The following is a 25962-nucleotide window of genomic DNA, read 5'->3' as shown; positions in this document are numbered from 1 at the left end:
TTCTGCTAGTCACATGCTGCATGTTGTCTATGCTTGCTCTAGAGGCTGCTGAAACCACGCTCTTACTACTTGCAAGCATACTTGTGTGCCTTTCTGTGAGCTCATGGATTTGACAAATCTCTATAGCTTTGCTCAACATTAAATCACTATCACTAAGCAAAATCTTTCTCACTGCAGCATTATTAACACCGCACACAAGCCTGTCCTTTATTAAATCATCTTTCAAATCACTTAATCTGCACACTTTAGCTTTATTTATCAAGTCAGTGACATAAGCTTCAAATGTTTTGCCTGGCTTTTGGTCTCTTATATAAAATAGGCGTGTCTCTAGTGTAACAGGTGTGTCTCTAGTGTAACATTTGTCTGGGGGTTGCACATTTCCCTAAATTTATGTTTTAAGCACTCAGGGTCCTCTCTTGATTCAGCCGGTACAACAATATAGCAGTTTTCCCCTTCTCCTGCATATACTGCTGGTGAATAAACAAATGAATGTTATTGTTCAATGGCTTCTGCCCCCCCCCCAAGTTAAGCAAAATAAAGGTTCTTGTACATGCATCTTTGTCAGAAAAAGCTGCTTGCATGAAAATATCATATTCCTGCTGAAATACTCTCCAATTCTCTGCAATATTATGATCAAACACAACTGTAATGGGTCTGCAAAATGCCTCTAGCATATCAACACACAGTAGTGAAGATGCTTGAAATTATTTATGAACATACACACAGATAAATATATGCCAGAACGTATAATTATGCCCAATAGCACAACAGACTCTTTGAAATAACTTCACTTTGCCAAATAAGTCTCCATAGCACAAGAACATTTTAAAATCACTGTACTTTGTGAAACCAACCTTTATCAGTGAAAGAAATACTTCAAAATGGCTTTACTTTGTGAATGAACCGTACACAGCACAAGAAGCTCAGAGTAAGAAACATTTCGAAAATAATGCCCCTTGCAAATGAACTGTATACAGCATAAGAACTTTTCAAAATGGCTGTACTTTGTGAAATAACTCTGTGCAGTATAAGAAACACTTTAAAATTATGGCACTCTGCAAATAAATATACACAGCACAAGAAACCTTTCAAAATGGCTGCACTTTGACTGCACTTTGCAAAATAACTGTACTTTGCACACAGCAAACTTTCTGAAATAATTGCACTGTAATAAAGCACACACTCTGCAAACACTTTGCTCACTCTGAGATATGTTTTGAATGGCTTTGGTCAATGCGAAATAGTATTTTATGCCAAAACACAGCCGTTCACTAAAAACATGCAGTCACCTTGCTTTTCTAAGCTTATCATGCCCTTTTATTGTACTCATTAGGCCCATTTAACCTCTTATCATGCTGATTATACTTTTCTTGAGCTCGTTTTACTTTAAGCATGCTTGTTATGCAAACCAGAGTTAGTTCTGAGCCCCATATAAGTGTGATAGTGTTATCAAATATCATGGTTTCAAACACTTTGTTTAATTAATAATGCACTTTGTGCCTTTTGTTTGATTAATAATGCTTTTTGTACTGCTCATTTGATTAATAATGTGTTTTGTGCCTTACAAATGCTCCATATCATTTCCTTTGCAAAATAAATAATTTGTGCAAGTTTTGGTTACCTGTGGTTCATTTCAAGCTCTTTTTAATCATTTGAGCACTGTATCACCCAACCTGCTCAATATACCTTCACCATCAACTGTGCACCTTATTGCTTGAAGAGGTTGCACTCTCAATCCCAGTTCTGACACCTTGTCACTCGTCCGGTCAGGATAAAACAGGCAAACAATTGTGGGTTCAGTTCAAGCAGCTTTATAACACACAAACACATCTGGATTGAGGCTTAGCAACTTAAACTTAAATAAACTTATAAACAGACTGGCTACTACACTCACACATGTTAACAATCTGGCTGTTGTCTCAAAATGACACTACTGCCTGCATGTGCTCACTATTTATATGCACGTGCCTACACTTGGAAATGCTTCTTAAAGTTACAACACACACTGTTCTACAGATGTATTCAATTAATTCTGTTGGGCACTGCACAAACCCGGTAAGTGGCATTGCTTGTTGGTTAACACAGACATCTTAAGAATGATTAGTAAATTAGGGAATGTCATGTAACTAGTCTTGTGTCAGCAGATGTAAGTGTAGGGCTGGAATACAGATGGTCCTGGGTTCTAGTGCAGGGTGTGCAACTTTTTTTTTACTATTGTGACATTGCAGTTTATAGCAAAGAACTGAAACATGAACAGGTGCTATTTCAACTGACTTGTGACAACAGGTGTAAGTGTATGACTGCCATACTCATGGTCCTGGGTTGTAATATAAGATATTACTGTTTTTCCATTTCTCATTATATTCACTCTCAGTTATAACACTTTAGATAGTGGAGCTGATATTAATTATATATGTATGTATGTTTTCATGTATGCATGTATGTTTGTATTTATTTATTTCTTTGCTTATGTATGTGTGTATGTATGTATTATCAGATTTATTAGCAAATATATGACTGAGGGTATACTGTGTACTATATTTCTGTAAGTATAATTCTGCTATCTGGACTTGCATTGCCTTCACATTTGCATATGAAACATATACAACTGCCTTTATATCCAATAACCTTTTCAGGTCTCACACACATCTCAAGTTGTCACCTGCATTTATGCATGATGGCAGACTATGTCTAAGCAGCACTGTGGCAAAGATGGAAAATCAACCCTGTAGAAGCAAATGTTTTTCTCTTATGCCTAGGTTTGAATCCCACAGTGTAAAACAATTTTCTTATTCTTCACTGCTTCGCACTGTTGCTCTTCGTGCACCATCATGCAAACACAATGCACGGTTGTGCACACTCCAGTAAATGCAATAACTGGAACTGGCAGGAAAGCATCAGTCTCCATTGCTCTAGATCTTCTAGTAGATAGATATGGCAGGCATTAGTGTGGAATGTGCCAGGTTTAGGGCACAAAGGTGGGGTGTCAGTGAAAACCAATGTAGACATCATTTTAATGACCTAAAGAGGAGGAAGGCGCATACTCTTGACCATTGGATTGAGGAATTTAGGACTGAGGACATCTCATATCTCTGTAAGTATCAACTTACAAGAGTACTTGTAAGACTTAAAAAGCTCAATATAGGCGAGATCGGTATGCATAATGGTCTTCAGTTCTTTTCTGTTTTTTCCCCAGCTGCCAGTGATCAATGTACATGTCCAAGGGGTTAGATTCTAGAGACTGAGGGGAGCAAGTAGTATATACTCAGCAGAAGAGAAGTGTTATTGTAGCATTACAAGTTAAACATAGTTTTTGTTTGGTATTTTATAGAGTTATATCAAATTGAGCATGCATATCCCAGCTGCAAGTGCAAGTATGCATGCATTAGTCTGTAGCATAAACCAGTTGTAAGAGTCCAATATTAGACTTTAGTCAGAGGTTGTGGGATCAAATACCACAATTCACAACTATACCATACTGTTATTTCTGCAATAATATTTACATTAAATTAAAACCCCTATACCAGTGGCACAAACGCCCTGCAGTAAACTGTAATCTATATAACTAGAACATACATATGAGCAATATATGCATATTTTAATGATTGCTTGCAACAATCTGGGGTATAGTATGTATCTGTTAGGAGTTGGACTTATATGTAAAATGTAAGATAGTAGAGTTGTATAATTGCATTAATACATTGTGTGTTACATAGGATGGCACTAATCTGATCTCCTTTATCTCTCACACCAACCCTTATTTCTTTTTTATTTTCTTTATTTTTATTTTATTTTTTAAATATTTTTTATTTTATTTTATTTTATAAATATATTTTTTATTTTATTTGTATTTTATTTTATTTTTAATAAATTTGATGTTCTTTTATTTAATTTATTTTTATTTTACTTTTTATTTGTATTATGTGTCATCAAAAAGTGTCCACATCATCCATGTGTACCACATCACTATATGCTCCACAGCACAGTGAAGTAAGCCAGCCCTAATGGATCAGCCTGCCCCCGATCCAACAACTGCAGCACTGATCCCAGCACATCTGGGAGCCAGCCTGGCAGAACTGCCTCTGCTGCCCCTGTACTACCTACACCCTCAGGTAGTCCTGCCCTGGGGGCTGGTTCAGAGATACCCTCTGGGAGCAGTGGCAGAGGTGGTGATTTCATCAACTGCAGCAAGTAGCCATAGATGGTGAGTAGGGTGGTGTGCTCCACCATTGGTATATGCCTACACTGGCTGGACAGCTTCCTTTCCTCATGCTGTGTAATAGGAGGAGGAGGAGGAGGAGAAAACATCAAGCACTCTAGCCCCCTGTGGAGTAAGCTGATAGCTATGATAGTCCAGTGGGTAAGGACTTGATTCTCACTGTCACCAAGCTTGGCTGCCATGAGCCCATGATGTCCCCACACTCATCCCTATTATGTCTTATGATTAAGTCCAATTGGCTATACAACATGATTGTGTTGTGGTCACCCCTCTCTCTCTGGAGGTGGCAGTCCAAATTCAGTTTGTATTCTGCACATATGTTCATTTTACACTGCTAAAAAATGGATAGCTATGGTTCTGTCCTCCCCCCATTTTGCACTTTCCTGTCCTGCTTTTCCTTTGTTCTTCCCCTTGCTTGCTTCCGGTTTCACCACTTTCCTACCCACCACATTTTCACCACTTTAATTTGGTTAAAAAATGCAATCACATAGAACACTCATAAGGTTGCTGCAAAAGCAATGGATCCATTCAATCTTTAGATTCCATTTTTGCATGGAGGTGTAAATCGCACACCAATGCACAGCAACTGTGAGGGGCTGCAAAATGATGTGGTTACCTCCATACAATGCCTCTTAACCCTGTTGCACTATGGAAATAAAATGATACACGTGCTATAAAGAATTCATGTTATTCCATTATAAATGTTTAAATAAAAGTATTTCATAGACCTGGATTTTAACCCAGTACTATCTGGGCCTAAAACTTAATATATCAATGCATTAATATGTGCTGCCACAGAGTCAGTTAAGCAGAAAATATGTTGCATAGACTCAATACTGTCAGACTTTAGAACTGCGGCTCGCATTTGGGCACTGCTTAGCTACGCACAAACATGTATATCTCACATGAATATACACTTTGCCAACCGTTTCACAAACATGATGCTTGCCATGCTATGTAAAAGTAAATATTATTATGTGTTACTGCTGTTTACTATCCATTTCATGTCTATGACATGAAACTGCATGTGCAAACATTACAAACTGAAGGCTCTATCTAACAATATGTCACATATTTACAATATAGCCATGTGTTGCCACCCCCAAAGCACTGCAACCCTGGTGTCTTAGTACTTTTTTCACACATATATAACCTGCACTACAGAAATTAATATAACATGTTGTGTGATATGCAAAACACATCAATCTGGTAGCATGCAGAACTACAACAATTGACCCATACACCTAGAAATCCTTATCTGCAATGCTAGGGAAGGAATAAACATGGACCTTATCCCACAGGGACATAGGTGACCTTCAGCACACTTGTCCCAACAAATTCTTTTTTGTCAAGGGTATATCTTGCTTATTAAACTTTGTGGACCTCTTTGACACTGGCCACAAAGACCTGGATGAGGGATAACAGGACATACTGCCTATATTGAGTTATCCAAGCCCATTGACACTATCTTCCATTCACATCTCCTAGTGAAAATCTCCCATCTAGGAATTAGGCCATGCAGTACTAGATGGATAGCCAACTGACTCACCAACAGAACTTACACTGTCAAACATTGGGACTGCACCTGCACCACAAGACCACTTACCAGTGGAATACCACAAGGATCTGCATGGGGCCCTCAACTGTTTGGCAGCTACTTCCCTGAAGTGGAGGCAAATGTAGATGGCCTTTGGTTTACCATGTTTGCAGATAATTGTTGACTAGACGCACTCATACAGAGTCCCCCAATGACAGTAACATATTACAGAAGGGGCTGACATAGACAAATGATTGATGCAAAACTCACAGACTGGACCTTAAAGCAAACAATATCTCATTGTCTCCTTTGGCAAAGAAGTACCCCTGCTAATTATGATATACATAACACCCCTCTAAGCTCAAACATCGTGTTGGGAGACTTGGGAACACATGTTGATAGCAATCTACACTTTCTTCACTATGTGTTCATAGTGGTGAGACACATATTCTGCATTGTGAACCTTGGGTTCCGATTACAAGAGTAAAAATTCCTGTAGGCGAATACAAAGACATCGACCCATATTGCGTGAAGTACGTAAACCGTGAAAGTTCAAAACTGCGAAGTTCAAAATGTCGATTGGTTTTGGTTGGTCCGTCTGTGGTATAACTCCGTAAGGTAAGTGTGCGATAGATAGGAATTTAGTGTTAGGATTTGTGTTAAGGTAAGTGCATAGGTAGGTAATGTATGTAAGAGTTAGTGTAGTGTTAGAAGTAGGTTTTTTTTAAATGTATGTATGTGTTTTATTTATTTTGTTTGGGTGTATGTGTGTAGGGGAAGTATGCGGTAATTATGGACCTTAGGGTTAGGGAGGGGTTAAGGATAGTGCATAGTTAGCTGTGTATGTGGGGTTTAGTATAGTGTTGGAGGTAGGGTTTTTTTTAAATGTATGTATGTGTTCTATTTATTTTGCTTGGGTGTATGTGTCTAGGGGAAGTGTGCGGTAGTTACGGACCTTAGGGTTATGGAGGGGTTAAGGATAGTGAATAGTTAGGTTGGTAGTATGTAGTGGGTGGTGGGGTTGGCCAACTATTACAGGTCGATATTTTTTTTTCGTGATTTAGTGCGTTTGGGATTTTCATGATTCGCGGTAAAGGGGTTGACATTTAGGTATTTGCGCTTATGGATTTTCACTTTCATAATATAGACCCATGAACCTCATACATATGGACATCACACCCAAGATGAGGGAGGTCATTGCTCTGCTGTACTTTATCCTTATTTGACCACTAATTGAGTACAATGCTCCCTTCTATCTGTTCCTCACCAGACACCTACAGCAACTGCAGGACACAGGTTTGTGACTGGGAAAATCCAGGGCCTCCAAACATGACATACATAGAAATACTGAGAGATCTGTCGCTGTACTTAGTATCTTACAGGCAGCTGAGAGGTGACCTATGCCTGGCCTACAGATCAGTCCCAGTGCCTGCCCTGTTGCAAATGCTGAACATCTGCAAAACAACTGGGGCAAGAAGAACTTGCTCCAGGGTTCTCATTCTAGCTTGTGACATAAACAGAACGTGCTAGGGACACAGATATATTCCCCAACAATTGGATACTACTCTGTAATAGGCTCCCGGTGCATGTAAAGCAGTGCTTCTCAAAGGCTCTGTTCAAGTGCAAACCTGATAACTGGTTGGGTGATTATAAAGTCACCTCTGGGATGGCACCTGTGTTCCTCATGGACAAGGCCTTTTGGTGCTGATCACAAAATCGCTCTGCTAACAATGACCATCTAACTATGCTTAATAAGGTCACTTGTTTTTTTACACAGCTGGGCTTGCAAACACTCTATGGCCATTATGCTAATAGCCTCCTATGAACCTATGAAGCTATGAACCTATGCAGGCTTCCCAACATCTTGTCTTCCACACAGCCTTTGGTTGTTATCTACTATAAGGTTACTAGCAGTTGTGTAAAAATCAGACTTGGGCTGTGGCACTTGCATAAACAACTGTGTCATGTAGTCTGTGTACTTAGGTAAGGGTTCTGTTCTCCCTGCAGTCAACCTGGTGTGTGTGTGTGTGTGTGTGTGTGTGTGTGTGTGTGTGTGTGTGTGTGTGTGTGTGTGTGTGTGTGTGTGTGTGTGTGTGTGTGTGTGTGTGTGTGTGTGTGTGTGTGTGTGTGTGTGTGTGTGTGTGTGTGTGTGTGTGCAATCTTGCTTGACATTACAGAGAGTATTTTACATCAGCATGTGAGACACTGTTATTGTTATATTGTCCTCAACATACACTGCACTATAAAGTGTTGTCTGAGGCACTCCAATTCGGACTTGTGCCATGACATTTGTGTAAAGTACTGAATTCTGTAGTCTGCGTACTTAGATAGGGCTTCTATTCTCACTGCAGTCAACTGGTTGAGTGTGTTTGTGTGTGTGTGAGTGTGTGTGTGTGTGTGTGTGTGTATTTGTGTGCACGCTCTTGCTTGACATTACAGAGAGTATTTTACACGAGCATGTGGGACACTGTCATTACCACAGTGTCTTCAACACACACTGCTGATGTCATCATCTATAAAGTGTTGTCTGAGACACTCCAAGTCAGATTTCTGCTGTGGTACTTGAATAAAATACTAAGTTCTGTAGTCTGTGTTTTTAGATAGGTAGCAGTTCTATTTTTACTGCAGTCAACTGGGTGTGTGTGTTTATGTGCTCTTGATTGACATTGCAGAGAGCATTTTACATCAGCATGTAGGACACTGTCATTAGCATAATATCCTCAATAGACACTGCTGATATCATCAGCTATATCTGATTTGTGGATATGAGTACTCCCAGAAGGGCAGCGTCAGGGAGTGGAGGCCAGGCAGATGTCACCTCATCTTATATGAAATGGATTACAGTGACATGGCTTTTAATCTATCCACATACATCATGGAATGGTTTGTAGCCCTTATGTCTTCTTGATGAGAAAGCCCTGTGGCCTCTCCAGTTGCTGCATGTGTCTGGTGACGTACATGAAAAAGAGAGCATTATACTCTATTAGTGTTGTAATGAAGTTTGTGTACAGTGTTGTCATACAGTCCTAATATCTCAATATGATGGCATGACTTATGATGTGCACAACATAGATTTTCAATACCAGTGTGGCTACTTGGTGGTCAAAGTTCAGATTGTTGTCTAAATGTGTTCCAAATACTTGCATAACTGGGTGTCAGTATAGCAGGACTGTTGTCAATGCTGTGATTAACCTGCAATTCCACTTTTCAGATGGACAATGTCAGAAAGACACATTTCTGCATTTATCTGTATTTTGTGTGCCTTTGTCACCAATCATTTGTCTGTGTTAGCTCCTCTTCTAGTATGCTATCATCACTGGTGGACTCAGTGATTGCACCTTTTTTCAAGACTCAGCAAACTTGGTAAGCCAAAGGCCATAAACATTATCCTGAACTGTCACAAAATAGAGACCAAACACTGAAGGGCCAAGTACATATCCCTGGGGCTTGTCAATGGTGACAGCTCTACTGGTACAGGTTGATTTATCAACTTTCATAATATGTGTTCTGTCAGTGGGCCAATTGGTTACCCATCTAGTGATATGGGGATTAATCCTCAGCTGGGAGGGTTTCTCAATGATACCTGTGTGGTGATTGTGTCAAAACCCTAGGCAATATCATGATATGCAGTATGCACTGTCCTACTTTCATCCAGACATATCACATGGAATCACTTGGCTGTGACAACATCACAGATTGCCTATGGCATGACTCAGGACACACACCTTCTTGATATGGTTGAATCTGCCCTTCAACACACCATCCACATGTTCCCATAGAAGGATGTACATCAACATGCACCCATCTGAGTTGCGGGGACAGCACCTGATGCATGCATGTAGAGAAACATTCTGACTCTCCTCAACTGTGATGTACACCAACATGTCATCATGGACCTCTTCTAAATGGACACTAGTAATATTCCAGCTGTGTGTAACAGAACTGTGTGAGTCGTTAATGCTAAATACTGTCTCTTACATCTTATAGATGTCATCAGAGAGGTCACCAAGGGCATGCATGATGACAACAGTATCATCCTGTGGAACTTGACCAGGTCAAGGCATTTGATACAAATCCACACTGAGGTATTTGATCAACACTATCATATGAGCTATATCACCATCTGGTTAGATCAGTGTATCACATATGAGTGATGTAGGGATTAATACTCAGCTGTGAGGACTAATCTATGTTGAAATATGTGAAGTGACCAATATCTCAGGTCCAGTTATCAGGTCCATACATCAGGGCTGTGTGCTAGGCCCTTTCCTGTCCATTATTTAAGTGGACCTCATAGATGACATACATATCCTGGGTCCGAACAGCTGCCTGAAGGTTCACAGATTGTGGGCAGTCATTGACTCCAACTGTGATATTAGTTTAATACAAACAGCATCAACAGATACCAAAAATTGCTGCCACAGCCTTGACAACACTTGCAGTGACAAGACAACATGGGGGGATCTGTTAAGTCAGGTATGCAAACAAACATCTCAAGTATAATGCAAACATTTATACCCTATAATCAGACCAAGGTATGTGACCCCTGTCCTGGGGTACATGGTAAGTGGAACATCCACCAGCATTTGGTAACAGTGTTGACCACTCCCTTGAATATAACACAAGTGCTGGGTATGTGAAGGACATCCACATCAGAGGCCATAATGCTTTCATAGTTCCCAGACATAATCACACCGATAACTACACTGCACCCTTCTTCACCTACCTCGCTATACACCTACCTCGCTATACATATTCCAGTGATGCGTAACTGAAGTATGGAACATTTGTCACACTGAGCTGTCAGACAACTTATTGGCAATACCTAGGTATTCTTTTTGTGGAATATATATATGACTGTCTGATGGTGTGGAACACCACTCAAGTTGTTACACCAGATGCATATGTGCTACCAGTTCTGCTGGTGCACACACTACATACATATGTGTTTCACAACATTAATGGCATATACATCATTCATGACAGTGTGACTGTGCCAAATATTTATTTATTTATTTCCAGTTTGATTACCGTTGAAGTCCATTGGGCTCAGCGAGCCCGTTTTCAGTGGAGGCGCGGGGAGAAAAGCTCCATGAAACAGATTACAGTAAAGATAGCAGTCCAATAAAAATAAAACTACAAGTACAAATACATATCAAATAATACAAAGTGTGAGCAATATTGCCCATAGTGGAAAAATATTGTGCAGATACATTTTAACAAATTCACACAGTTAAAGTCAAAAGTCAAAAGCTATTTACAATATTTACAGAGTGTGAGAGATCATATGGGAATTAGCTATAGAAGGTTTCAGCCAGCTATAAGGTGCTTAGGATATATATATATATATATAAGAACACTCAGTTATCAGTGAGCATTTGAAAGCTCTCTGTAAATGACAGGTAAGTTGAACAAATGCAAATACTTTATACAAGCTCAAAAACTGAATAAACAAGCAAAATGAACCAATGGCTGGTGTGGAAATAAGTACCTATTGTGTTGTGCTATGTGGTCCATTTCTAAATGCTTTATGTGCGTTGTGGAGTGGGAGGCTATAAGTGGAAAGTGCTTCTGCAGTGGCAGTTTCTGTTTGTGAAATCAAAAAACGATGTGTGTTGGGAAGTTTTCTGTCACCTAAAGTTTTATGTTGTCATGGATTTAGCATATTTACAGATGGGAGATTGACAGGTATAACGATACTTATTTCACTTCAAAAAAAACATGTTTCTTTGTATAATTTCTTCTGCTTGAAGACTGAAGAAGAAAAAAGCAACACATTTTCCTCTGAAGTACTTCTATACACATTTCAATGCATTCATTTCTTAATTCCATCAACTTTCTCCATAACCTTAGTTTCCAGAATGCCATCCAAGTTGTCTGAGTTTAAGTACGGCATGCTCCTAGGTTGTACCTTCTGATTTCTGGTGGAATAGCAAAAAGGACTTGTGATAGGAATTTAAGACCACTGGCATTTTATAATTCTATTAAAGCTACAGATACTTTCAATTGCTGCAAATGCGCAAGAATACTTTCTGTTATTAGTATCAAAGCTGAAGTACTGTGCATTTTTACAGGCTAGGTGACTCTTCTGCAAGTCAGATTTCATTCATTTTGTCACCGGCCATCAATAGTTTAAGTTAACAAGACAAGTGACTAAATAACAAGGACTTGGTTTCTTTAGTTTGACAAAGATACTTTAAAAACGTAACACCTCCTCAGGACTATTTAACAAGTACTCCCATATGCTACTTGCCCTTCTGTTTGTCTTCTCTCTTACCTGACAAATGGAATGGCATTTCAGAGTATTTTGGCATCTTGTTAATATTGAAAAGCAGAAAAGCAGCGAGTTCCACTATGTATTTTCAATCCTGTTTTCTTACAAAACAGAAATCATCCTGAAAGAAAAAGGACTACAAAAGAATTATTTCCACAGCCCCTTCGAACAGGCTCCTCAGCCATTCCCCTTCTACTGGTCCACAGCAGTTTTTACCTGCTCTAGCAACTTCATGAACCTGGCCACTAAACAATAAAAGGAAATAATCATCCTGAAAGAAAAGGGACTACAAAAGCATTGTAGTGCACCTGAATTCCACAATATTTTGGACTTATCACTGTTATAAGTGCATAGTGTACTTTGTTAACTGTAGGCCAGGGACGCCAGCCACCCACCCCCCATTCACAAGCTAGCATTTCTTGTAATCTTTAATTACAAAACTCCTTAATATACATACCCTTTTAGTAGTTATTCCTGACTCACAGCTAAGCTAAACACACTAAAGTTAATATAAGTACAAATACGCAGCACAAGGTTTCTGAACTGGCTAACCAACACATTGTAGGCAATAAAGATATTACTTTTGTTCTGTAAGGTCCTGCATACTTTCAAAAGAAAACAAACACAGAAAGGCAAGGTACCTTTTCTCCAAACAGACATACCTACAACCAGTGTGTGGATTGAGTGATTTTTTTTTGTCTGATTCACTCCTACCCAAGGCCAGCCCCTGCTCCAATTAGTCATTACACTTTACAACCTCCCCTCCTCCTCATCCAATATGGTATCAGCAAAGGTGATTTAAACCTCCCGCCTTCTCCAATATGGTCTCAGCAAAGGCAATTTAATCCTGTGGTGCCATCTTGGATTCCCAAAGCAGCTGTCCGTACCCCTCCAGCCTTCAGTATACCTTGCAGTAAGTGCTTATTCTTTCTGAAACAAAAGGTGCAAAGTTATTATAATATTTCAAGAATTTTTCCTTTTTGTCTTTTTTTTTAAACCCACAGACATTCATCTATAAGCACACAGACACCAAGAAGTGTATTATCGCCTGGACTGCTTCGCACTGCACTAACATACGGCGCTGTGAAGCCAGAACCTAAATTAGCCCAGCTAGGAGAAATACATCACCTGCCTAGCTACAGAACAACTGCAGTGTAGGGTATACTCCTATATTTTGTACACTGTTTTAAAAGGTATTGACTGTAAGGCAAGAGGCTAGCAGACTATGGGAAACCCCATCACAGCTCACATACAACTCAACAATTATCCAGCTTCCCTGCACTCTGTCAGACTCCATAGGAACTCTGCTTACTCCAGTGTACAGGGTATCTAACATACTGACCTGGATGATCTGCAATGTACTGACTGTTTTGTGCTTGCAGTCAGTCCCAGCTCATCACACTCCATTCACCCTGCGGACTCACTCTGCTCCCCTACACTACCCCCATTCCCACTCATCCCTGCTTTCACTAGATTTAAATCTATCAAGGCCTGCCCACATTTGCCATAACCAATCTGAACCCACACTTTCACTAATTAGGCCAGTCCACCACATCCAGTCAAGCAACACCCACCTACCTTTATCTACATTCACACACCTCCCTCCCCTTTTTAAAACATAATACCTTAATAAAATGTCCCTCCTTAATAACAAACACCTAATCCAAACAACCATGTATATCATCTCTGCATCACTGCTAGTAGTTTTCTACTCCCTCACATCATACTCCACACCATTACCAGGCAATCATTCACCTCCCTCCCAAACCTCCTCTTTGGCCCATCACAATAGTCCACCGTACAGTCCCATATCTTCAAACCTCTTCAATACCAGCCACACAGACTATCACACTAAGAAAATCCTACCTCTATCTGCATCATCCCACACCTATCAAAAACACACTAAACTACTTCAGAAAGTGACCAAGTTAATCTCATACCTTATCAGTCAGTTAAACCTCTCTGGTGTCATACACCCAAATCCTGGCCCCAATACACCCCGAAATTAAGTAAACAACTCTACCACCATTGACCCAGGTCTATTACACCAGAAACATAACAATTCCCTTCTCCTCCTTAACATAAATGCAAGAAGTATTGGAAACAAAATCCATGACCTGCTCTCCCACCATTCCCCAGATATAGTAATACTTACAGAAATGTGGCTCAAATCCAGCAATAACAACAATGAAATTGTAGCTCCTAGATTCAACATTCTACGAAAAGACAGGGTATGCAAAAGGGTTGGAGGGGTAGCTATCCTATTTAAAGACCACCTATTGGTTGACTGCCTACATCTAAGCATCCCCAACTTTGACAATGCAGAACCTTCTGTACCAAATTGACACAATCCAAATAACATCATAGGTTGTTATATCCCATGTGGGAACAACATTTCCACACTGGAGAATATTCCATACTGGGCTTGTATTTCCCTCCCACAGGAAACTATTCTAATAGAAGACTTCAATATTGACTGCCTCAACTGTTCCTCTCAGACCCTAACATCACATATCAACCTACAGGGGTTCACCCAGCTTATCACGTCTCCTACCAGGACTGACAAATCCTCCAACCAATGCTCTACACTAGACTGGATCTTAGTGAGCAACCCATCCGTGTCAACCTAATCAGGCTGCTTCCCTGATGGTCTGAGTGACCATTTGTCAACCTTTCTACTAAGATCCCGTACTCCCCAGAGCAGCCAATCAGCCTACTGGCTAATTAGAAGTAAAAAAAACTTCCACCCAAACAAGTTCATCTCCACACTAAATAGCTGCAACTGGGAATCACTCAGAGACCTACCCCTTGAAGATGCAGTCAACTCCTTCAACACCACCTTTCTTGACATACTAAACTGCCACGCACCCTCTCGAACAATCAGAGTCAAATCTAACTATGCACCCTGGCTTAGTAAGAAATAAAGATCCTTACTCAAGGCTAGAGATAAGGCATGGGAACAGCTCCACAAACACAAAACCCCATCAACAAGACAAAGATTCCTAGAACTGCGAAATAAAGCCAATAAATTAGCAAGATCAAACAAAACCAACTACTACCATAATATCCAGAAAAAATACCATAATAACCCTCAATATTCTGGGCCACAATTAATAATATACTTCTACCAGGCAAATCAGCTACTCCTACCCAATCAGCCATCAATCCTGACAGCATTGCAACCCACGTCAATAAATACTATACTGAAACTATCCAAACCCTTGCTAATTCTCACACTGTCTCCACCACCCCAACCTCACCCACAGCTCAACAAATCACAAACTCCCAAAATAGCTGCATCCTCTTTACATTCCACCCAGTGTCTGTTGATACCACAAGAAAACTATAACCTACCGCGTTAGCCGCTGACAGCCTTACAGCAGAATTCCTGCAAATTGCAGCTGATGCTTAAGCAAACCCAGTAGCCATACTCATAAAGAGATCATTATCAGAAAACATGGTTCCAGATATTTGGAAAATCTCATGCATAATACCCTTACATAAAGGAGGTAACTCAACTGAACTTACTAATTATATGCCGATTGCCATCCTGTCCCTTATCTAAAATCTTAGAGAGGACTATACACACTCAGTTAATGACTTACCTTAACACAAATAAACTGTTGTCAAGCACTCAGCACTGTTTCCCCTATTTCACAGAATTTCCACAGCCCTCATGTCCTTCACAAATGCAACGAGGACTGTTTGTATATGCTAAATTTTTGGACTTGTCAAAGGCGTTTGATATGATCAATGATGGAAAACTCATCAGCATTCTCTCCACCCTAAATCTCAGTAACTCCACTATCACATGGTTCAGGAGTTACCTATCAGGATGACAGCAGGCTGTCCAATGGCAACAACAACTTCCCCCTCTTCTACCTGTTACCTTAGGGGTTCCACAAGGCTCCATCCTTCGACTTCTACTCTTCACCAGCTCCACACCATCTCACTACAAGCCACTGTCATACAATATGCAGATGACTCTATGCTAATCTGCACAGCTTCCTCCCTTCATGACCTCTACACCATAACCCGAGACTGCTTCCTGTTCATAGAAATATAGCTCAGAAACTCCCAACTCATACTAACCCCCAACAAAGCAAAGCTCATTCTCTTCTCCCCAACAAAAGTGATGTCTTCCTCCCAAACTTTCACCATCCTATCCAAAAATAAAACCACCATCATCCCTACAACTCATGCCAAACTGCTGGGTGTAGAAATCAACAACAACTTGAAGTTTGATATACACCTAGCACAAACAATTAAGAAGGTCCACAAGAAACTAGGTTTACTTTACAGAAACCAACAATTCCTAACTAGACACTCAAAAGCTACTATTGCTCGCATGCATCTCCTTTCTTCCCTCCTATACACCTCCCCAATCCTAACTAACCTCCGCAAATCTGAACTAGCCAAACTTGAAGCTTGTTATAATAAAATTGCCAAGTTTGCCACTGATGCCCGATAGAAAACACATCACTGTACAGCTCTTAAACAGCTAGAATGGCTAGAACTTCCAAAGGCTAGAACGCTTTAATCAGTTAACCTTTGCCCACGAAATATTGCATCTACCAGACAAAACCCTTGCTTTCCAAAAAACTATTACAACCATACATCACTTCCAGACCGCTCCACTCTAATAATAAATTCCTACTAGACATGACCAAAGCAAATAGCAGAGCTGAAGAATCACTCTACTCAGACTACATCCCTAACATATGAAACAAACTGCCCACCCAAATTACTACCTGCTGTTCTTTAACACAGTTTAAAAAAACCCTAAAACTACACCTGAAAGACTCCTGGCTTTGATCTTGTAACTGCCCTGGCTATAACTCTAACTGTTCAACTCTACATCTCTAACTAACTTTGTATCTCATTTTCCTCCCAGTAAATCCTGACTGCAGCATCTGTTCTCTCCTTCTCTCAGGAATCCCTTTTCCTTCCCAAGCATGACAAATAACATATACATATGCACATACTCAAACTGTGATGTCTATTGTACATGTTTATATTTATCTTTTTGTAACTTTTATGTTTGACACTTTGAGCTTGCTTGCAGTCAAGCCTTTTTCTTTTGCAGTGTATATAAACTTTATGTTTTTGTGTAAGTCTTATATTACCTGTAACTATAACTCAAACTTGTAATTTTGCTTAACTGGACCTTTTCCCATGGGCCTCCACTGAAAAAGGACCTGTGACCAGTCAGACTTTCCCGGCAAACAAATGCTAAATGAATAAAAAATAATATATATATATATATATATATATATATATATATATATATATATACATAAAATGTTTTAGCCAAGGACAATGTAGCCAATAAATGCTATTTTGCATAAGAAATAAACAGTATACATTATTATTTTTATGCTGAAATAGTCAAACTTATGAAAAGTTTAAAAACAATTTTAACCCCCCCTCAGCCCCAAAATTTATAAGAATAATTGCAGTCTAAAGGCCAGGATTTGCTTCATCCTGTATGTATAGGTCATACATAGACGTAGTAGTGCAGACCAGTTCCACTTAAAAAAATAACAATGCCTGGGCTGTATTATCTTATTTAAGTATAAGAGGAAAGCAATAGCATTAGCTCACAAATCACTCTAGATGCTTGTAGCACGTTATAATCAGTTAATAGAATCAGAGCTGTATGTCTTGTATGGTATAATAGCCTGTAGTTGTGATGATTAGTTCTGCTGAACTGTAGAGCTTCACTTAGCATTCTATGGTCTCGAGCCAAATGCTCAGTCTCATAAACCATAAGAGCTGCTCAGAAGTCCTATTCATTTATTAAACTGGCATTGAACTGAAGTTAGCAAGACAAAAGTGTGTTTGCAGTGCTTAATTTTTAGGTTTTCTATGTGGCCTACATTTATAATAGTACTTCACTTTACTATTTAACTATATGGGCTTTGGCATCTAGAATATAAATGTTACTTTTAGAAAATATTCTGCCTTTCATCTTCTTTTTTTTCAAACATTCATTTTATATTTCTGGTTGTATGGGCTAGAGAACACTCTAATAAGCTGCAAAATAACAGGACTTCCAACCTTTTATTTTTTCAGATTCCATTGTACAACTCTGAATGTGTCATGTCACGCCAGTGCATTCATTTTGCCAGTAAGGAGAAGCATATGTACCTAAAAATGTGCTTAACAGAAATAGACATTCTCTGCAGAATGCCTTAAAAATAAACGTACTAATCTGTTGAAACTTTCAGAATGTACCTGCATCATATTCCCTTTAAGACACTAAGAACATCTTAATGCAGAGCAGAGCTTGTGCTGAATTATTATCCTTTAAATAACTGCAGTTAAGGAGAAGACAAAAAAGATATACATTATTATTTTAGAAATACACGAGGCACAAAATGTTCTAGATAATTCTTTATGCGACTGTACTGTAAAAGTTTTGGATCTAAGTTATATGTTGTTTTACAATACTTGCAAAGTAAGAAAATAGTCATTAATCTACTAAACGTTAGAAGAGTTGGCAAAACTGTTTCCAGATTTCAGTTATAAGCTGTCTCTGTATTTGGGGATAACATATAAAATGTTACAAACAAAGCAAACTTTTCAATTTCTGATACTTGTTCCTGGGATTCAAAAATATTTTCTATATCTCAGTAAAACAATTTTTGCATGAGTCACCGAGTGCAAAATGTAAGTGATTCTGAGTAGCACTTAATGCCTGAGAACTTCCATGGCCTGCATAATATGCAAATGGCCTATGAAGAGATAGTAATGGCAGCTGTATTAAAATGAGGTACCCTGCAAATGCAAATGAGTGCAAACAAAGAAGTGGAGCAGTTCAGAGATTCATATGTAGGGGATGGCATAATGGTTATAGTGTTTATCCTAGCAACACAAGGTATATGTTTGAATAAGGTTTGATTCTCACCCTTGGGAAGCATAATTAAGCTTACAAATGCCCTCTAGTTTTATTAGCCTAGCAATTGTTCATGAACCTGTGATCTCTCTCTCTCTCTCTCTCTCTCTATATATATATATATATATATATATATATATATGTGTGTGTGTGTATATATATATATATATATATATATATATATATATATATATATGTATATATATATATATATATATATATATATATATATATATATATATATATATATATATATATATATATATATATATATATAGATATATATATATATACACATATAGGTTCATAAGTTCATAGGTGTGTACTAGGCTAATGGCCCTGGAGCCTTTATAAGCCTAGCCCATAGGAGTAACATGACATCGTGCCACCCGACATTAGTTCCCAGTGCCTCTGTCGAGTAGAGCCACTGGAGTGATCCCTGGGGTGAACTTTCTATTTCCCATCCACTCATCAAGATTTCTCTTGAAGAGGGCCAGTGAGGTGCTCTGTTTGACATGTATGGAAAGTCTATTCCATAGCATGGGCAGTCTTTGTTTTATGAACCTGTCCCTCCAGCATGTTCTGTCGATTGTGGTAATGAGGTTGAGGTCTCTGGAGCATGTGGTGTGGAAGGATTAGGATTTCTTTTGATGTAGCATTTCTAATAGAGCTGGGTCAGACATGGCTTTGTAAATCAAGCAGAGATCGCCTCTAAGTAGGTGATATGAGACAGAGTATAGTTGGAGGACTTTGAGTCTGTCCATATAGGACAACTGTTTAAGGCCTAGGATCATCTTTGTGAGGTACTTTTGTGGCCTCTCCAGTTGTTGCAGGTGTCTAGTGAGGTACATGCCAAATGGGGCATTGTACTTGATGATTGGCCTAATGAGGGAAGAGTAGAGGGAGACAATGACCTCTTTCTTCCTGGATGAAAAAACTCTTAGTAATGAGATGTGCCACATAGAAGGACTTTCTGACCACAGTGGCAATGTCATAGTCAAAAGAGAGGTGGCTGTCAACCTGTGTTCCAAGATCTCTTATTACACCTTCTGTGTTCAGTGGACTACCATGGATGTGGTAATTCATGGGAAACGAGTTTTTCCCAAAGGGGATGATGACACATTTTTTGGCATTGAGCTTAAGGCCACAGTTCTGACACCAGTCATTGGTCTCAGTGTGGTCTTTCTGCAGGATGTCAACATCACATGGGGAGTTAATAATAGCTCCCAACTTGCAATTGTTTGCAAACTCTGTCAGCCAGAGTCCCTTCGTGTTGGCCTGGACTTCAGAGAAGTAGATACCAAACAGGAGAGGACCCAGGACCGAACCCTGTGGGACTCCATTCATGACTGGTCTGCAGTCTGACTTGGAGTCAGCTACTTTCACACTGTGAAATATATATATATATATATATATATATATATATATATATATATATATATATATATATATACTGTGAAATATATATATATATATATATATATATATATATATATATATACTGTGAAATATATATATATATATATATATATATATATATATATATATATATATACTGTGACTACAGGCACTAACTCCAGATTTAATGGATTCGGTAAAATCTTAGAGATGAAGAGCAGAAAGATATATGGGGTAGTCACAGCATTAGTAACCCTGCATACAGGTTGTACTCATTGCTGTCAGTCACTGTGTTGCACATTGTTGCACTTGGCAGGGCTGTGTCATCTATTTATGTCTCATGTTTGATTCCCTCCATGACACTGACATTACTGACTGCTACCATGAAAATAAAGTCACCATGCAGGAGCTGGTCAGGATATGTCATACTCATTTGTAGGTCCATAGGATATGTGAAGTAGCTATCCCTGTGGAAACCAAGGAAAGTGTGGCTTTGTGAATACCAGCTACAGGGAACTTTCAGCAAGCAAATTAGAAAGTACTGAGTATCTCTCAGTCATCCACCTCAAAAATACTGCAATGGTTCCTCAATGCCATCCTACAGAATAAGGGGGACCATATGCAGATTACATGTACCACAGAGGAGATGGGCAAAACCATTTTGGCTTTTTATGACATAGCCTATATTCCTGAAGTACTGAAGTACTGAGAGACAAAGACAGTACTCATATTGCAATAAAGGCCCCACTGTGGGAAAAAATTAAGAAAGTGTGATAACTGCAAGGGTATCCACTCCATCAATTGCCAGGTAGGATGGAATGTACATGGTATAATACACAATGTGTGTGCAAGCCACCCAAGCAGCAACTGTGAATTCTACCTATGACACACATTTGATTTAAATCAAGAGGTTTTTCTGGTGTGATTTCACCCAGAGGTATCATGTTGATAATACAGGATATGCCCTGGAGTCAAGGTTAAAGATCATTATTAGTAATCCCTAGATCATGCCAGATAATGGCTACAGCTATGCCACGTCACATGTTTGGTGTGCTGAAGACCCAGTTCTACTTTCTAGAAGTATCTACAGGTGCCCTACTTATGACTCTGGCATATGTAGTAAGTTTTTAGTTTGTGCTGTGTTACATAACATCAGACACATTGAGGAGGAAGAAGTCACACAGCTGGTAGAGGAGGAGCTACCTGATGAGGAACCTGTGGATATTCCAACTGCAGGGGAGGGCTATGCCAGGTGCACACTGACATAATATGCCATAGCACTGGCTAAGAAGCAGTGGATTTTTATTAAGTATGGACAAGACTAGAGCAATATGCATAAAATAAAAAAGGGTTGCATGTAAATCTTCCCAAGGATGTATGAATCCATGCATAAAATGGCAATATTGTGCATAAGACACAAACTTCCAAAGTAAAAAATTGCAGAGTGGAGAGTGCAGTTCTAATTCTATGCACAGGTGAGGAGGTAAAAGGTGTCATGTTTCATCAACAGAAAACTGTGTATGCATGTATTTTTTGGTATGGGTGTGAATGGAACTTTATGGTGTATAAAATACACGTGTATATATGTATACAAATATTTATATGGATGGATGGATCTGTAAATATATCTATATCTAATCTATCTATATACAGTATATATATATATATATATATATTTTTTTATTTATTTATTTATTTATTTATTTATTTGCAGTTGGTTTACCAGGATAGTCCATTGGGCCAAATTAACCCGTTTTCAATGGAGTCCTGGGGAGAAAAGCTCCAAAACTAAAAAGGTTACAATAGGTAGTTCTTAATAGTTACACAAATTATACAGTTATACAAAGGTTAAAGATACAGAAAAATAATTTGCAAGTACATACTTAGTAGATAGTACAGACAAAAAGGAAATTTAGCATGAAAATATTGAGAAATATTATCATATTTGGAAGCAAACACTTACGGGGTGTGGCTTAGAGCATTATTTCCAATTTATATATATATATATATATATATATATATATATATATATATATAGATATATATAGATATATATGTATGTGTGTGTGTGTGTGTGTGTGTGTGTGTGTGTGTGTGTGTGTGTATATATATATATATATATATATATATATATATATATATATATAGTATGTGTCTGTATAGCCATAATGTAATTAAACACTGCATCTATGCATTATCCGTATAGTCGATGTTTCAGTTCACACAGATATTACACATTAAACCAGTTTCTTCCATTGACCCCTTAAATATTCCCAAAACATTGCACTAACCCCTTAATTACACAGAATACTCAGTGTAGCTCATTATTAGTCTTTTCAAAATCCCACTTTTTGTCTGCAGTGAAATATAAGTGTACCTTGCCCCTCACTTCATATTATGTATATACTATTGTGTGTATTTTTACAATTACAAGCGATACCTTGCAGTTTCTTTTAAAGCCAGTTGCATTCTGATGTCAGACTCGGTAAATATTAATAAAAAAAAACAGTCATATAACTGCTTGTGAAAATCACTGAGCAGTTTTTATTATAATACCAATCATTCTGGGTTTAAACTGCAAGGCAAATACATACATTTCTTTCAGTAGATCTAACATCACTTAATATACAAAAAATCAGCACTTTGTGAGTCTTGTAATACAGGTTTAGCATCCCCAATCTGTGGCTGACTACAAAATGTCTTCTGAGTCTTAACTAGTTAGTAATGAGACAATCAGGAAAGACAAATGCTGTTGTCTTCATGATGTACTGCTGACTAATTTGGGATTCATTTGTACACTCGCATCTGTCAGCTGAAACTAGGCCTGATTAGAAAGTCATGCAATTACAATTTGAATTAATAAGAGCAGACCACTCTGACAGAATTGAAATGTAGCGACTACTCATGAATCTAATGACCTGACTGTGGTAAAGAGCTAAACTGGTCAGGGGCTACATGATGAATGAACAGGATCACACTTCCAAGAGAATGCTTATTGTTCAAACTTGGCAATCAATAAGCCCCAGCATAATGCTACCCCATCTGCATCAAAGAATCGGAGTAACATATTATGGAAGGGTGACTCCAAGGGCAGCATCAGATAACTCCACAGTATCAGTGCATCATTTCACATAGATAAAAATGTAACTTAGCATTACGTAAAAAGTATAAGTACCCCACCCTCAGTTCTTTATTGTTAGACTTAACACAGCCAAAAAACACTTTTGCATTCTTCAACACACAAATGCAAGTGAACATGTTAAAATGTGTTGCATGCAGTGCACAGAATCAGACATAGCTACACTCAAAGGGAATAAGACAATATAAAAAAGAAGAAAAATAATCATGTAATTTGTTGAATGAAATGCATTGTCTGTTTTTATGTTTCCTTAGAGGCTAACGTCTATAGTACCCTTACATGTAGTTAGTTTATTGGTAATGACACTAAACAGTGGCAGAATAAAATGTTGTCTTTTCAAAAAATATACACCATGCCTCCAACTTGTTACAGACTGGAAGTTGTTTAAAACAAACTTACTCTAAACAACAAATGCACTTAAATTTACCTTTTAGAAAGGACCATCATGACAAATGGGCAATAGTTAGCAAGTAAATCATACTCACATTATGTTTTACAGTGCAGAAATAAGAGGAGGAATATATTTATATTTCATGAAATGGCTCTTCAGGTCTGTTATTATTATGACTTTTATTAATATTGTCCCCTGAAATCACTGTAAACATAAAGCATTTATTTGCTATTTTATCCTGTGACATTTTCAAATGAAGACAATAAACATATCCCACAATAAAAAGTTTGCATTCATATTGTTAATCTTCTCCAGTGCTATAATGACATTTATTTGTAGTTGCCAGTGTTAAAATAACTAGTGTTGAGCAAGCAGTACTATTTGTGCTTTGCCATCTCTTGTGATCTGTCTTTATACAATTTATTCATCTACAGATGCTCCCCATACAATGTATCATTTGGTGCCATAGCTTTAATGCATTTGAGTGCAACTAATATTTTATGTAATAGTCACCTGAAATCTTAGCAGTGTATCTGCAATATGACTTTTAAAGTACACCACTTCTACAGTAGTAAAACAGGAATGGAATGTCTACATTATGGTAACCGATCATCTGTATGATACAGATTTATTAGTGAAAAAATAGTCTACAGGAGTACTTCATTTAATGTATTAATTTATAAACAGTCTAAGTGAAGTGGTCATCAAGAACAGTTTTCACTAATGATGTGGCCATAAGGGCAAGGACAAATCCAATTTATATGGATTGCTTAGAGTAAGCAATTAAACCCGCATCTTCCTGGGAAGAATCTGGTATACCGACAGAAAACCCTTGCAGACATAGGGAGGAAATGCAAAAGCAAACAGACAGTGACTAGACGACAGAACTGAACCCCATCCTCTGGAACTCGGACACTACCATCCTGTACAAGTGGTGACTAAGCATTATCCTTGAAATTTTGCTAGGAAAAGTACAGCAATCATAGCCATTGTTCCGTTTCAATGATGGTTTTGAAGCATCCTGTATATTTTACTTCTGTCTTATTTTTGTCTGTTGTTGACACCTTTCAAAGGAGAAGTAATTCTGAGCCCTTAATAAACAATCACTAAACTGTGCAGCAGAGACAATTTTTGACCTTACCTGTCTGAAAGACCTGTTTTACTAAAAACATTTTTTTTGCTCTAAAATTCTTATGGATTTTAAGATGTTTTATTTTTAGATTCAGTGACCTTGGGACATGATCTTTGAAATAGGGGTGTTTGAAGGCAGTGATACAGATAATCTTTAAAAATTAAAGACTAGAATCCCTTCTCATTCTTTTGCAGGTATACTGATATTTATGACATGGTATCGCAGGAGAATGATAAACTGAACTAAACAGGACCAGTATTACTGTGCAGGCAAGCACAGCACATACCTTCAGAATCTTAAATACACAGAAGGAGGACAAGTAGAGAGAAACACATTTTAAACAGAGTGAGTAATTTGATGTTGGCTTGTGGAACTTAATTATATCATGGTAGTTAGCTTCTTCCTACCTTCACCTGAGATCATTTGGTTCCAGTTTGGCTATCAATATCATCCAATCTTCATCTCTCATCCATGTAGCTGTTTTTCTTTCACTAGAACAATTGATTCAGGAAGTATACAATGGCACATTTAGAACCCAAACAGTGAAGTCATTTTCTCAGGCAATAGTTGTCACATCTCTTCCACTGCTGCATTCTTTTTAATATCACAAGATCAGTAATACAAAAGACGAAATCTGAAAATAAGTTAATTTCCCTCCATGAACGTGATATGATGATTCAAGTATAAGAGCAGATGACTGTCTACTTCATCCTGAAAGCTAAGGCCACCAAGATGTGGCTTGTGTCTAATTCCCTATCATTTATCTCAACAGCTGCCTGTGCCATCCCTGTAACCAAGCTTCTGTTATTTAGGACACAAAAGTTTTATTCACTGTTTGCTTCCTACATGCTGTTCTACTTGGATGTGAAGATGTGATGGGAATTTATTTTACATTTAAAACAGAAATTAATGTATATATTTTAAAGATGCTTCTTAATCCAGCCTCATTGTTCAGACAACAAAAAGAAAAAAAG

This window comes from Protopterus annectens, chromosome 5.part0, assembly GCF_019279795.1.
Source record: "Protopterus annectens isolate FY-2018-M chromosome 5.part0, PAN1.0, whole genome shotgun sequence".
Lineage (NCBI taxonomy): Eukaryota > Metazoa > Chordata > Ceratodontiformes > Protopteridae > Protopterus > Protopterus annectens.
Note: the sequence above shows the minus strand (reverse complement) of the source record.